This window comes from Metopolophium dirhodum, chromosome 2 (genome assembly GCF_019925205.1).
Source record: "Metopolophium dirhodum isolate CAU chromosome 2, ASM1992520v1, whole genome shotgun sequence".
In the NCBI taxonomy this organism is placed as follows: Eukaryota; Metazoa; Arthropoda; class Insecta; order Hemiptera; family Aphididae; genus Metopolophium; species Metopolophium dirhodum.
Window position 1 is genome coordinate 25,249,776 of NC_083561.1, and position 14,718 is coordinate 25,264,493.

Sequence of the window (14,718 nt, forward strand, 5' to 3'; positions counted from 1 at the left end):
CTGTACCTACCTACATAATAGTTATCAATAATATTATATTTTTTATTGTGTACACTAATCGATTGGTATATACAAAATAACGTTAAATTATAAATAGGACGTGGATTTAAATGCATTAAAAATAAGAAAAATGCCTTAAAAATACGATTTAATGCACTTATATTACAAAGCTTAATAAAATGGCCAGAAAAATTAAAAGTCCAATTTAAACGAATATAAAATAGAATTTAGATAAGTGTATAGGTAGTGTATTCGTTATATTTTGAGTTTCATTATAGCACATCAGTCGATCAGATGCTATTTAATATTTTAAAATAAAAAATTCGACAGTAATTCCATATTGGCAAGTGTTGTTTTCTATAACTGAAGACTGAAGTTATAGTATCGAGCATAATGGGTACGTAAAAAAATAGAAATATAAGAAAAAAAATTACCTTTATTTAATTGTATTTAATTTTTTTCTAATAAGTTTTTTATAAATTAACTTTATCCCATATAAATGTTCTAATTTCATTTTTCAATTCGTTGATAATATATGAAACGAATTCTTTGCTTGGAAATCAATGTTTTAGAAAATTCAGAAAATGCAGTTTATATTTAAATAATAAATAATAATTTCTGTTGCATTGATGCGGAAGAGTGAGGGGGTGGACAATCAGCCGAACCGAAATCTAACATCTTAAACACTTAATATAAACAATTTTTCACACATGCGTCATGGTATGAAAATAAAAAAATATTTATAATTCATATTTATACCGATTTTCTACCGAAAAAATAAATTACTTTAATCTCAATATTATTTATTAGTTAACGATATCTTTGCTCAGAATCGTTTTTCTTTTGTTCGTTTTGTATTTTAATAATTTATACGTGGATATATTATTATTACTAATAATTATAGTAGTTGTGTTTGTTTTATTTCATTAATTTATTTAGTACTATACCAATAAATTATATATTAATTAATAATTTTTAAAACATTGTGTTCAAAAAAATAAAAAAAAAATGTGATTTTAATTAGAGTCTTGTAATGTACCTACCTATATTTAAAAAATAAATAAATATAATAATAACTGTTGAACTTTTAGGGACATAATAGGTAACACATTCGTGTATGTAGTATTACACTATTTATATACCTAAGCGAGTATATGAGTAGGTATATTATTCATAAGTGCGCACACGTCAGGATAGGCAGTTGACCATTCCGTGAATATACTTTTACGTGTACATGGTTATACATCCCTAATCCCTATGATATAGAATATAGATATTAGGTGAACAAAAGAAGTTAAGTATGTGACACTAAATTAATAGTTACCTATAATTTATAACGTAGTATTTGGAAAAAAAATTACCAGTTATTAATTAAAATTGTATCTTATGACTATTATCAGTTATAATTCATAACATATATTTCTATAAATTAAACCAAAATATTTATATATTTATATTAAGTACCCTGTCTAGGTATGCACCTATTAATTATAATTATTCTACAAACAGGGACTGGAAAAACGACGACGGCGTTTATATCTCGCGTATTTTATACATTATTTCTAGTCCGGAACTAAAATATTCGCCTACAACACTTGGATAGCACATTTTTCGTGACATTAAATATTTTTTCTAAGTCTTAAAAGTAAATTTAAGCCCCAAAAGAATATAAAAACAAACTTACTTTAATTATCGACTCCTTCGCGGAATCCGTGACGTGTGTGAACTACGACGCCCATGAGGAAACGCTCCAGAATACAGCCAGAACTTAGAATATTGTGATTTATGAAAAATAAAATTATACGAAACGCAGTAAGTTTTTTGCACATATCTTCTTTGCTTATTGAAATTTTAGAATTTTTAATCGACTGTGTCTTCTGCAACGACTTTGAGATTTGCCATAGATTAAATAAATAAATGATAGATATTATACTAGGTACGTCAATATGATGAATCCACGGATATAATATAATGCAACTTTTTATATCAAAGAGTTCTGTGTTAATGACCAATTTGTTCATTGAAATTTGATATGACAATAAACCAAAATAGTTTATAATTTTGAATTTGAATTATAATAATATGATATAGGTATTATTTAAATTATTATTTTCGTTTATCAATTTAATTATTGATTAAGGTGCTGAATAGATATCAGAAGCACAAGAATATTTTTATAAGAGCATATTGTATTTTATGAATTATTAAATAAAAATGTGATTACTGGATTTTAGAGTTAACATAAAGCCACAAACGTATACAGTAAATTCATCAAATACTATAATACCAACTATATTTTTACAATGATGCGTGTTTTTTTTTAAAAATATTTTGAATTATTTTTTCTTGTTGTCTGTGTAAACGATAAGTATTCGTAATAAAGATTCAATTTTCATATATAATATTATATTATAGGCACTCAGTATGTAATCATATGTTTATTTTTAGTTTAATTTAATTGTAGGTATTTAGTAAATAATAATAGGTATACGAAATTGTGTTTTCGAATAGCAATTTGTTGTTTGTATTCATACCTTTTTTTTTTTTTTTTTTTTTTTCAGTTTATAACCGACGACGCCGCGGGAACTGCTTTCGCATTACTTCCGCGGCGCCGCCATCGTTTATTGAATTAGATAAATGTAACATTTTATAATTTAATATTCACACCTTTGAATTTGTCCCTTAATGGGCGCACATTGAAGTTATTTTTAACATTTTATTAAGAAATGACATTGTTGGCTTAAGGCCCGCTGGTTGCTTTGGTAGACTTCTCGACCCGGCTTTGCTGCCCGCCAGTCTCGAAGTCACGTTCGTGGTCTTCCCGGCCCGGCTTGTTAGCAAGTCGGCCTAGGGTCTCGTGCGTTGCCGTTCTCCTTCCTTTGTTTTGGAGTTCGCGTCTCACCGGTGATGGTTTGGTCAGTTTTCCTTCTGTTTCCTCCGTTCGTAGATCTTTCGTGCTGCTCGGTGCGTAGACTGACCGGTCGGCGGTTTCTTGAGGCGTTCTGACTAGCGCCCTTTCTCATCAATCGCGATCGCCCGGACGGTGACGAATCGTGCTGCGGGCGTCCTACTAATGCCCCGGCGCACGCCTCCGCTGGTTAGGTCAGGGCAGTTTCGGATGATGATACTGGGGCGCTGAGTTTACTAACCCCTGGGTCCCCGTCTAACCTTCCCGGTCGTCTGTGCTTCGAGCCTTCGGCCTGTGTTGTTGTCGGTGGTTGGAGGGCGATGTTGGCCCTCTCTGGTCGCTGGTGTTGACCCGCCGGTGTTCGGTTTTATACAGTTTTCCTTCTGTTTCCTCCGTGTCTGGTATGCTGCGTGCTGCTCGGTGCGTCGACTGACCGGTCGGCGGTTTCTTGAGGCGTTCTGACTAGCACCCTTCCACATCAATCGAGATCACCCGGACGGTGACCAAGCCGTGCCGTGGGTGTCCTACTAATGCCCCGGGGCGCGCCTGCCGCTGTGGGGCAGTTTCGGATGATGGTACTGAGGCGCTGAGTTTACTAACCCCTGGGTCCCCGTCTAACCTTCCCGGTTGTCTTCGCATCGAGCCTTCGGTCTGTTGTCGGTGGTTGGAGGGCGATGTTGGCCCTCTCTGGTCGCTGGTGTTGACCCGCCGGTGTTCGGTTTTATACAGTTTGCCTTCTGTGCCTCCCCCGTTGGCCGGAACCGGAATTCCGTTTCCAGTCGGCACCTCGTGGAGGTGGGGGTAGGACTCTGCCGACCTGTTTGTATTCATACCTACACCATAATACTATAATAGGGAACTAAAATTTTGTAAATGATGTACAAATGTATTTTTGGTGTTTTAAGGCTGCTGTAAGATCAATTTATGAGAATCCTTGCATTAAACTGTTAGGATTATTTGATATGAATAATTATTTTATTACATATAGGTTTATTACATATTGGTAAGTCGATCAGAAACTATATTTACACTGAATGTTAATAGTAAAAAGCTATTAAAAAATCTATTATTTGTATTTATTTGTTAATAATAATTAAGACTTAAATATTAGCAGTAATCTTGTTCCTTTCACAAAATGTTTTTTAATTATTTTTAATTTAATTAACATTTATCCCAAAGTGATCTCTGAATAATCATTCAATGATGAATTTAATAGTTACATTCTCGATTACATTAATTGGATTATAAATTAAAATAAACTACAGTTTCCAGCTTCTACTACAACATTATTTTATATTTTATTTTATGTTTTTAATTTTTTAAACACAGTCTGCACCTTGTGTTGGTGATTTTACACGTAATATAATAAAATTGATACTAGTGATGAGTAGGTAAGTACCTTATAGCTTAATCAAATTATTTACACGATTATTAACTAAAAAAATATCTATGAAGTATAAACATCCGCATTTCCATTAACTATAAATTCATAATTGTATGAGCTATACATGTTACATATATTTTTCGAAAAAACTATTTAATAAAACAAGAATAATTCCTATTTGATGTCACACGGGTTGATCTAGCAACTGACTGCTACGACAACTATGCAATTTTTTTGAAGCATAATACGTTTTGAAAACGTCCAGAAAAGAGTTTGTTTTAAGACTGTCTGTCTTGATAACAACTAATTTAATTTAGAGTGTATTGTTATATTATATTATAATGAAATTAATAATTATAGTAAAATATATAATTGCAAGACATTTAATACCTATATCTATAGCTATCTAGGGTATAAACTACACTAAAAAAGGTGTAAGTATGCTAATAAAATATATGAGGTATATAATGTATTTATGTATATAAAAATATAAAATATAAAGATTAAGAACATTATGTTGTTTTAAATACTTCGCGCAAACCTAAGGTGATACCCGGCGTATAGTATAACATGCAAAAAGGTGCGTATTAAACTTGGCGTGGTGAAACGAAGACGGTCTCGCGTATTTTATACATTGCGCTATTGGGATTAAACTTATAAATGCTTCTACGTCACGTAGTTAGCAGATTGTCCGTGGCAATAAATATTTAATTTAAGTCTAAAAAGTAAATGTAAAATAGTAGGTAATAATATGAAAACAAACTTACTCGTAAACATCTACTCTTCCGGTGAAACGTAGATAGAGTGCCGCCATCGCCGAAGAAACAGCTATCTTCATCCATCTTTATCTAATCATCTAACTCCGATGAGCTGAAACTTGAAAGTATCGAAATATTTTATGAAAATAACCTGATCAAACGAAATTTGCGAGTTTGTATTACAACTTATCCGGTTTAACGAACTGTCCGTTTATATTTGTGGCCTATTATTTTTTTGTTTACTGAAATCAAAATATACAATATATTATATTTATAATACAATAGTATTGCTGAAATTATTAGAATTGTTAACCGTCGCCGACGAATTTCGACAATTGACGATTGCCATAGATATCATAAAATATATTATTTACTATGATAAATCCAAAGAACTTATATATTATTATATAAGTACTCAGTAAACCTATACGGTATATTTATAAATCGTATGTTCTTTTACAGAAATCTTTGTGATCTGCAATGCACCTATTATGGTTTTCTATTTCAATTATAGTTCGCATGCCAAATTTAACTATAAAAACTGGTCCGCAAGTTTATAGACATTCTAATATATTCTCCCGCCAGTGCCAATAGACAAAGTGTTTGAGAAGTTATATTTTTTTGGTACCTAATTAATTTACAATATGAATTATTATAAGTTACCTATGTAAGTACTTGTCCAAAACTCGACTACCTGCAAATCATTGGTTTTTATGTTATAGCCTTACGAAGTTCACGATTTTCGGTGTTTTATGCACCCGTACAACGCTTAAAGTTTACCGAGCTTATATATTACAAATTAATTTTTTTTTTAAAACACACACGTCTATCCAGATAATAATAAATGCAATTATATTATATTGTGAGCAATGAGCATTATATGTGAATCGTTAAACGCGTCGTATAGCCAATACAATTGGGTATGTGACGAGTTCGACCCATAATAAATGCTAGAGTCATACTTATATAATATTATTACCAAATGAATACCGGTTAATTTCGACGTATATTATAATATTATACACTTATTAAAAAAAACAAGAATAATAATGTAGTATGTACCCATCATCAGGACCATTACGTTTTAGTCACCCCTCGTAAAACCGTTTTATTATTTCAATCGGTCGACGACGTGCCTACACAATACGCCTCTATTACCTATATTATTATAACTATTACATATTAATATGGTTATATTTATGTGCACCCCCAAAATAGTCAGATTTGACTTTTTTTCATTGGCGAATTTAATGTTCGCATCTCCAATACCATACGTCTTTATCGTTGTTGGTTTTCCCTTCCCCTAAACCCACTATCATTTTAGCCCAAAAGGTAAATTATTTTCATTCCGGCTGCACTCTCTCGACACCGTGCATGGGGTACTGCAGTGATCACGACGATCAGACGATTATGGCATCGCCGACGACCGCGACGTCGCTTTAGATTTATTATAATATTGCAGTTTATTTATTAATCGGACGACGGATTTTAAAAATCGCAACTGTTCGCCGGACGGTACGATTATAATATTACTAAAATGTTACAGGTTTCTTTTTTTAAAAGCAAAAACCATCGACTGTGTGCCGTAGTAGCCGAAAAGTAGTTGGAACGAATGGAACAACAGCTCCGCGTAATAGCCAATAGGTATTATTTATTATAACGCCGATAATAACAAAGATATTGTTCGACGATTATTTAATATTTTTGAATGATGTGGCAATAATAACAAAGAACATTTGATTAGGATTTTTATCGTCCGCGGGTAAAAGTCTCGGACGACGACGTACGGCCATGTCACCCACGACTTTGGCGGAGATTTCGATTTCGATTCGGTGAGTTATTATAGAAAACACACTATATTAAATAATAAATATATTACATTAGACATTTAAATTAGAAACCTAAACGGATATACGTGTTATTAGTATAGTTATAAAATTTTAGATGGTGAGCAGAGCGATAAATGTATTTATTTATATGATGTGTTTTTTTTATTATTATTTTTTGTGTCTGTCATCACACATCACCGTTTGGGGCAGCAACACTGCTTCGATTTTCTTCAACAATATCTTGCTCGATGGAAAAGTGAATCTAGTTGCCAGATGGGCATTCGGGAGGTCAACATTTGAAATTCCCAGTAGATTACAAAAGTGCAGGGAAAAACAAAACAAAAATTAAGGAAAAACGGTAATTTTTATCGCGCAAAATCGGCTTTGGTATTTTGGTTTTTGTTGTAACTCTAAAACAATTAACCGTAGTCCGTAGAGATATGACATTTTCACTGAATGTTTATATTATTATTTTCTATACACGATAAAATGTTAAAAATATTTTGATTTGTTTTTAACTGTTTACGGACATTTTTGGTTTTCAATTTTTTTAGTTTTTTTTTTTATAGATGTCAATAAAATTGTATTTGTTGGTAAAAAAGCTTCAACATTTAATTCAAGACTCCTAATATATTGATACTATGGTTGTTAAAAAATATTAAAAATATGTAGCAACAATATTTTTTTATAAGCATTTAAAATTTGAATTTTGTTGAAATACGTAAAAACCACGAAAATTTCCAAATTATTTTGAGTCATAAATTCATAAAAATGTTTCTTTTTTAATCTAAGACTTCATATAAAGTTTATCATAAGTTTGTGTACTTTTATCAAAAAAAAATGTTTAAAAATATTTTGATTTGTTTTAAGTGACTTGCGGACATTTTCAGTTTCCAATTTATTTAGTTTTTTTTTTATAGATGTCAATAAAATTGCATTTGTTGGATCAAAAAGTGGGAAAATGTAATATACAAGGCTCCTGATAGGTATATTGTTACAATAGCAGTTGAAAAATATTAAACATACATAGGTATGCACAATTTTTTTTTTATAAGCATGTAAGTTCGAATTTTAACAAAATGTGTCATATTTAAAATTTAAAAACTATTTTGTAGTTAAAAATGTATAAAATGTTCAACAGATGTTTTAAAAATAAAACTCAATGAAAATATGCAATGTGTAAAAAATATATTTACGACGACAAAATCTCTGGTCTTATCAACAGTCCAAAGACTAACCCATTGCACAATGTTATGTACTTATGTACGTCTTATGTGGCAGTTAGGTGGCAGATAAAAAAGAAATCGTATTTTTTCGTATAGTGTTTGTGATGCATCTACACTAGATAGCGCTACAGTATTGAATATCGATAAAAATAACATAGTACCATAAACTTGGAAACTAACCTTTTTAAAAATATTATTTAGGCATATGGTTATTTCTAATTTCTAATCCATCATCCATTTAATACATATTTAAATGCATAGGGTTAAAGTTTAATTTTGAATGTTGAAAAACTATCTGTGAAATATCTGACCAAGTGCTCTCGTAATATTATTGAAACATTAAAAAGTTATAACCTAACGGTGAGTGTCATCAATGTATAACTGCTCACATCAAAGTACTGCATGCAATAAAATTAGTATCTATGTACTAATCCGAAGGTATAGATTGTTTATTTCTAACAAAAAAAAAAAAACTCATAATCTATATCTACGTTCAATTACAGCATATTAATATATTATACAAGTCAACATTTAAAAAATTTAGTTTTTATATTATACTTTTTTTTAGTTTTTAAGACCTGAACGTTGATAACATTTCAATTTTAAAATATTCTGAAGTCATTATTTAAAAATTGTGCATGACTGACAAAATAATATTTTATATATTTAAATATTTTTAAACACAAACCTACCGATGTACATATATTAATAATAACACCTCTACATCTGGGTCATCTTTGATAAATTTACGATAATTTTGTTTTTTTTTAATCACTCCTCTTATATAATTAAAATTATTAGGGTATTTTCTTAAATATATTTAAAATATCGTGCTATGCAGCCATATTGATATTAATAAGTAAATTAATCGTATTAGTGATAACTGATAATAATGTAAATTAATAAAGTTTAATATTGTGATGAGTGAGAATTAGACATTTATTTTAATCAAATTAATTTTACATTATTAATAATTGTATATCTAATTATTATAGATTTTTTTCCATTGAACCCCTTGTTTGCGTTTGCAATGTACTGCCATTTTGATCATATTATATTATTTAAAATCTACTGACATTTACCATACCTAATATTAAAAATATTTAATATTTTAATGATTTATCGTCTACAAACCAATTTATTTTAATATTAGTATATAATATAGCTGGTTTATCTTAGTTTCAAAAAATTGATACAATTAGAACGTCACACAGAAATCGCAGCTATAAACACCTTGACTTCGAGTGCATTATTATAGTACTATGTGCAGACAATAATTGTTGTACGTTTTAACAAAAAATAATTCAATATAAAAATATAGCAGTAGGTAAACGTCATATTTTTAAGAATTTTTTTCGGTGATTTTAGATTCTGAGCGGAGTGAGGAATGTAATGGTTTTACAATGATGTTTATTTCTTTTTCTTTTTTATTCTGTAAACATTTTTTCTCCCTCTAAACTTGCTCAAAAGTATCAAGTATAGCATCTTTTCTGAAAGGTAATGTTTTTGAGCTGGTACTTTAGAGAGGTCATTTTTCGATTTTCGAAACGCTACTTGAAATAAAAGCGGTGAAAGGAGAAAAAACGTACGATTTCACGATTTTATAATATTAAATAATTATGGACGACGTTTTCTATCAGAAATATTGCTTCAAATGAAAAATGACAAGATATATTTTTTGTTGTATTTTGGATTTTGTTTCTTACGGTTTAAAGTTCGGAACATTTTAACCATTTTTGAGCTATTTATAGACATTTTAATTTTGGGAGTTTTTTGTTGTAATTCGGTTAAAAACATTCGTAAAAACTTTAAATTTGGGTTGTTTACTTATATTAGCCTTACCTAGATATGGTAAAATTTTCAAAACATTTGAGCAACCTATGAGCTTTTTCTTTTATTTTATATTTTTTTTCATTTTTATAATATTTCCTAATTATAAATTACCTATTTATATAAATCGTTCTTAAGCTGTTCTTAAATCACTTTGTTTATCACCATAGAAACGAATAAAATTAAATAAAAAAGATTCCCTCGTCCGCTCAGAATCGTTTTTTAACGAATGCAATTATTGCATTCAAATCGAATACAGTAAATATACACTATCCTGTCCGAGGCCTGAAGGGACGATGGATAAACATCCACCACCGAAATTCGCTGACCTACTTTTTTTATAATTGATACTCGTAAAAATATAATACAATGTTTGTGTGTGTCTCATTTATATTTTCTAGGAAAATAAAATTGTGACGCTAACCGTTATTACTTATTAGTTACCTATACTTATATCAATACACACAATGAATTATAATACCTATGTGTTACTGTACTAGATATCACTGTGTTTTTTTATAATGTCCCTGCAATAATCGTTCAATCGTTGTAATAATGATCAGTCAGTTTGGAACAATATATTCCCGATTCCGGCTTTTAAAATTGTATATACGTATCTATGTTAGTATTCTGTGGTAATTAACAGTTAAAAGTAAAATAAAATACCTACTTTCTTGCTATTATACCAATGTCTAATGTCAGTTGTTATGCTATTAGGTACTATTTTCATACACATATTAATATAATTAGTATTAGTACATAAGTTAGTCAAATTTCGGCATTTTGAGATTTTGATGTATTTTATTTCTAATAAATATAATATCTTTTTTTGTAAAATCAGATCAAGTCGAAAACTTTTTGGTGTGAGGTGAATTTGATTTAGCTCTTATGAAATTATATCTTATGATAAACGGATCAAAATGTACCCTTACCGAATATTACGTATACAGAGTATATTTTATAATATTGGTGTACATACTTTAAACTAACAAGTCTTTATATAATATTTATATTATTATTAGGTACACACCTTAAAATGGTTTTTGTAAAAATCAATGGTAGATACTTTCACAATATCATCATGTAAATAGTGAAAATAATATTTTTTTTATAAGTCCAGACTTATGGTCCAGACCTATTTGGTTCTCACTCGTCGTGACGTGTCCCAAGCAAGATTGGTTAAAGCACGACCGCCGTTGCTGAACATTCGCCGTGCGGCCCCGACGCGTTTTGTCCGACAAGACGTCTTCCTTTTCGTTACGTTCGGGTCTTCGCGTGTGTCAAGTCGTCGTTCTGGTGTAGTTGTCAGACGACACCGCAGTGCACTGTACTATCGTTATCTGTTATTTAGAGTCCGCTTGCCGCCGCGTTATTTCGTGTTTCGACGCATTTTTTGTACTTACCTGCAATTATTGTTCTGTTAGGTTTGCGTATTCGCGTTCTGCCGTCGTAATACCGACAACGGCACCGTATCCTGCACCGGCGCCACCCACCCGTATTTTCTGTTGTTTCATTATACTACTCGCGTACTTGTGTCCGCCTATAACAGAGCGTGTTAGCCTCTGCTCGCGACCGCCGTGTAAGTTTATTATGTGCGTTAGTTATTACGTCACATGACATGTTAAAATATGATTTCGTTAGTTAAATAAATTGTGTCCGCTCATTTCGTACGTTGTGTTCTGCACCCGCGGCTGTAAGTTGTTCCGTTCGGTTCGCGTATTCGAGTTTTGCCGTCGTTCTGGTGTTGTCAGACGACGCCGCAGTGCACTGTACTATCGTTATCTGTTATTTAGAGTCCGCTTGCCGTCGCGTTATTTCGTGTTTCGACGCGTTCTTTGTACTTACTTGCAATTATTGTTCTGTCAGGTTTGCGTATTCGTGTTCTGCCGTCGTAACCCACCCGCATTTTCTGTATTGTTTCGTATTATGTGCGGCGCCCGTTAATTATTAGGTCATGACTTCATGTTAAAATATGATAACAATATGTTGTTATTATTATTTTGTTATGGTCAAATATGTAGTGTGATAAGATGATAACGCTGTCTGTTTGTATTAAATATTGTAGTTTGTTTCATATTAATCTATTGATTCATGTTCATTCATTTATGTATATTATATTAATCTATTGCCATGTTTATTAATTATGTATAATATTATATTTCGAAGTATAATAAAAGTGTCAAAGTCAATTATTTGTATTCGTTTTCTATAAAATAGCAGTAAAATAACATATATTTTGTTTTTGTGTAAAATTATTTATGCTGCAAACCGAAACGAACTACGTTTTCAATATTTTAATCTCAATCTGTATAATCATTATAATGTCTACAAATAAGACAATTTTATACTTATTATTATAAAATATTTTACACTATTATTTGAAATAAAACACAAAATCAGTTTTCAATGCGATCTGTAAAAGTCTTCTTCTTTTTTTCAGATAAAAAATAGTCTTTTTTGTGAGTATGGTATACCTTATATACCCCCCCCCCCTCTAAATATGTATTAGACAGTCGATAAGTGTTAAAATATTATAATTAAGGTGGCAACTAAATTATAAAATACTAATAAAAATTCTAATTCGCAGCTGTATATTATTAGGTAGGCAATCTACCTGCGGTAGATCGCGGACCCCGTGCTGTTTGTACGTAAGCGTATGATTTAACTCTAAAGATTCAAAGTTATATCAAGTTTGTCGTTTTTTACCTATATTAATATAATCAATTAATACAAAATACTTACCTAACCTGTTGCATCACTGTTGTATTTTTGACATCCAGATTTCCTACTTTTCCAGTGGATTTTCCTAAAATTTTCTTTCGTAGAAATCTTTTCCGTGATATACTCTTTCGTTTAAAGAAAAAAATCAAGAAGATCTGATAAGTAGTTCCAGAGTTTACCCTGTACAAAGATTTTCATTTCACATTTATATAGTTAGAAAATATACTGACAAAAAATAATAATACAAATCAACAAACATGCCCGTAACCAATAGCAAGAATATACAATACACTATTATTATTTTAATCTGCAACAACATTTTTTATTATTTAGTTTAATTTTTTCTGCACAGATGGCGCTACTATTGTATATTTGACATCCAATTTTTCCGGTGGATTTTTCTAAAATTGTATTACATAAGAACCTTCTCATGGCAATTACGAACACAACAAAAAAAAATTAGCGAACACGGTGTAGCCGTTCACGCGTGATGCGATGACCAAGGGAAACAGGGATCCATTTATATATAGAGATAATTGTATATTTGTATGTATATAATATATTATAATATAATATATTATGTATTCTTAATATATATATATTTTTTTTAATTGATCCTGAAGTCCGGCAACTAAGACCATTAGCTTGTTTGTTTTTTGGTTGGTAGGAGAGAAATCGTAGGCTTGTAAACATGTGTGTTTTGGGTTTGGCAGATCCTTTAGTGGGCACCCGTAGGTATCTGCTATGCCCATGTGGGGCATGGCGCACTTCTCTCCTGACACCGTGACTTATCCGAAGAAAAATGCCACCCACGGCCGGGTTCGCACCGGTGTGCGTCGCAACCCACGCCTTAATCCACTCGGCCACTCCACCCCCCTACGAATATTATTATATTTAAATATAGATAACGACATTTTCGAAATATTTATATATTAATTATTTTAAGCCTATAATATAATAGCGTATAACGTACCGTATTATTTATAAGTAATAAATAACAAGACAAATATACCAACTGCAGTGACTTAACTCAATGACGGTAGGTTCACACAACAGTCAACACATAATATACTGTAAAGCAGAGCAGTCACTTACTTTCCCCTTTTTAATGTTTTCATTATGCATTTTGCATACCAATTATATATTTTTATGTAGGTACCTCCTGTTTGAAATTTAATTTTTAAAGAAAATGATTCTATTTATAGTCATTAAATTGTATTAATGCTCTTAAATTATGATAGTTTTGAAATCGTATAGACTGTTATAATATATACATAATAGGGAATAGCTCTGATATTTGATTATGGTTTGCTTTTAGTACATTATTTTGTATTTACCTATAGGCACACTCTAAATTCTGAAATCACGCCTCTGCCGTTGCCTGCTTAATCTGTACTTATGGCCTGCAAATATAAGTTTAATAATGACGTATAATACGTCCTTTATTAGTAGGTACTCACTTATAATGGTACTTCCCATTTGAAACGCGACATACGTGTGTAAAACATGCACCTATCTAGAAATGAAAAAAAATGTGGGGGGGGGGGGCTAGACGAACAAAATATTTACTATTTAGGCATAGTGAATAAAATTCATCACACATGCGTAATAATAATTACAAAATTTAATAATAAAATTACATTTTATTGCATGTATTATTATTATACAATTATGCTGGCAGGAGTGAAATATTTTCAAGTACCTAAGGCTGAAGTCACCTTGTATCCACGCTTGTGTGCAAGTTACGTTCCTCGTATTATAATATAATGTCGAGTGAAAAATATGTCCTGTTTCACGTGTTTTTATGGTTATTTTCCGGAGGACACCCCCAACACGATGACAAACCGAGTATAGGGTGACATCGACACGCCTTAGTCGTAGCGGAATAACGTTCTGCCGGCCAATTATCACGGCCCCGAAGGGGAAAACGCGGGAGATGTAGAGACAATAATATTATAATGAACGCCGCGTACAATGGTATGGCTCACTTTTCCAACTTACGACCCTTTGCTCGTCCTCGCCACGATCGTTTTTGTGATTTTTGATTCATTTTAAATGTACA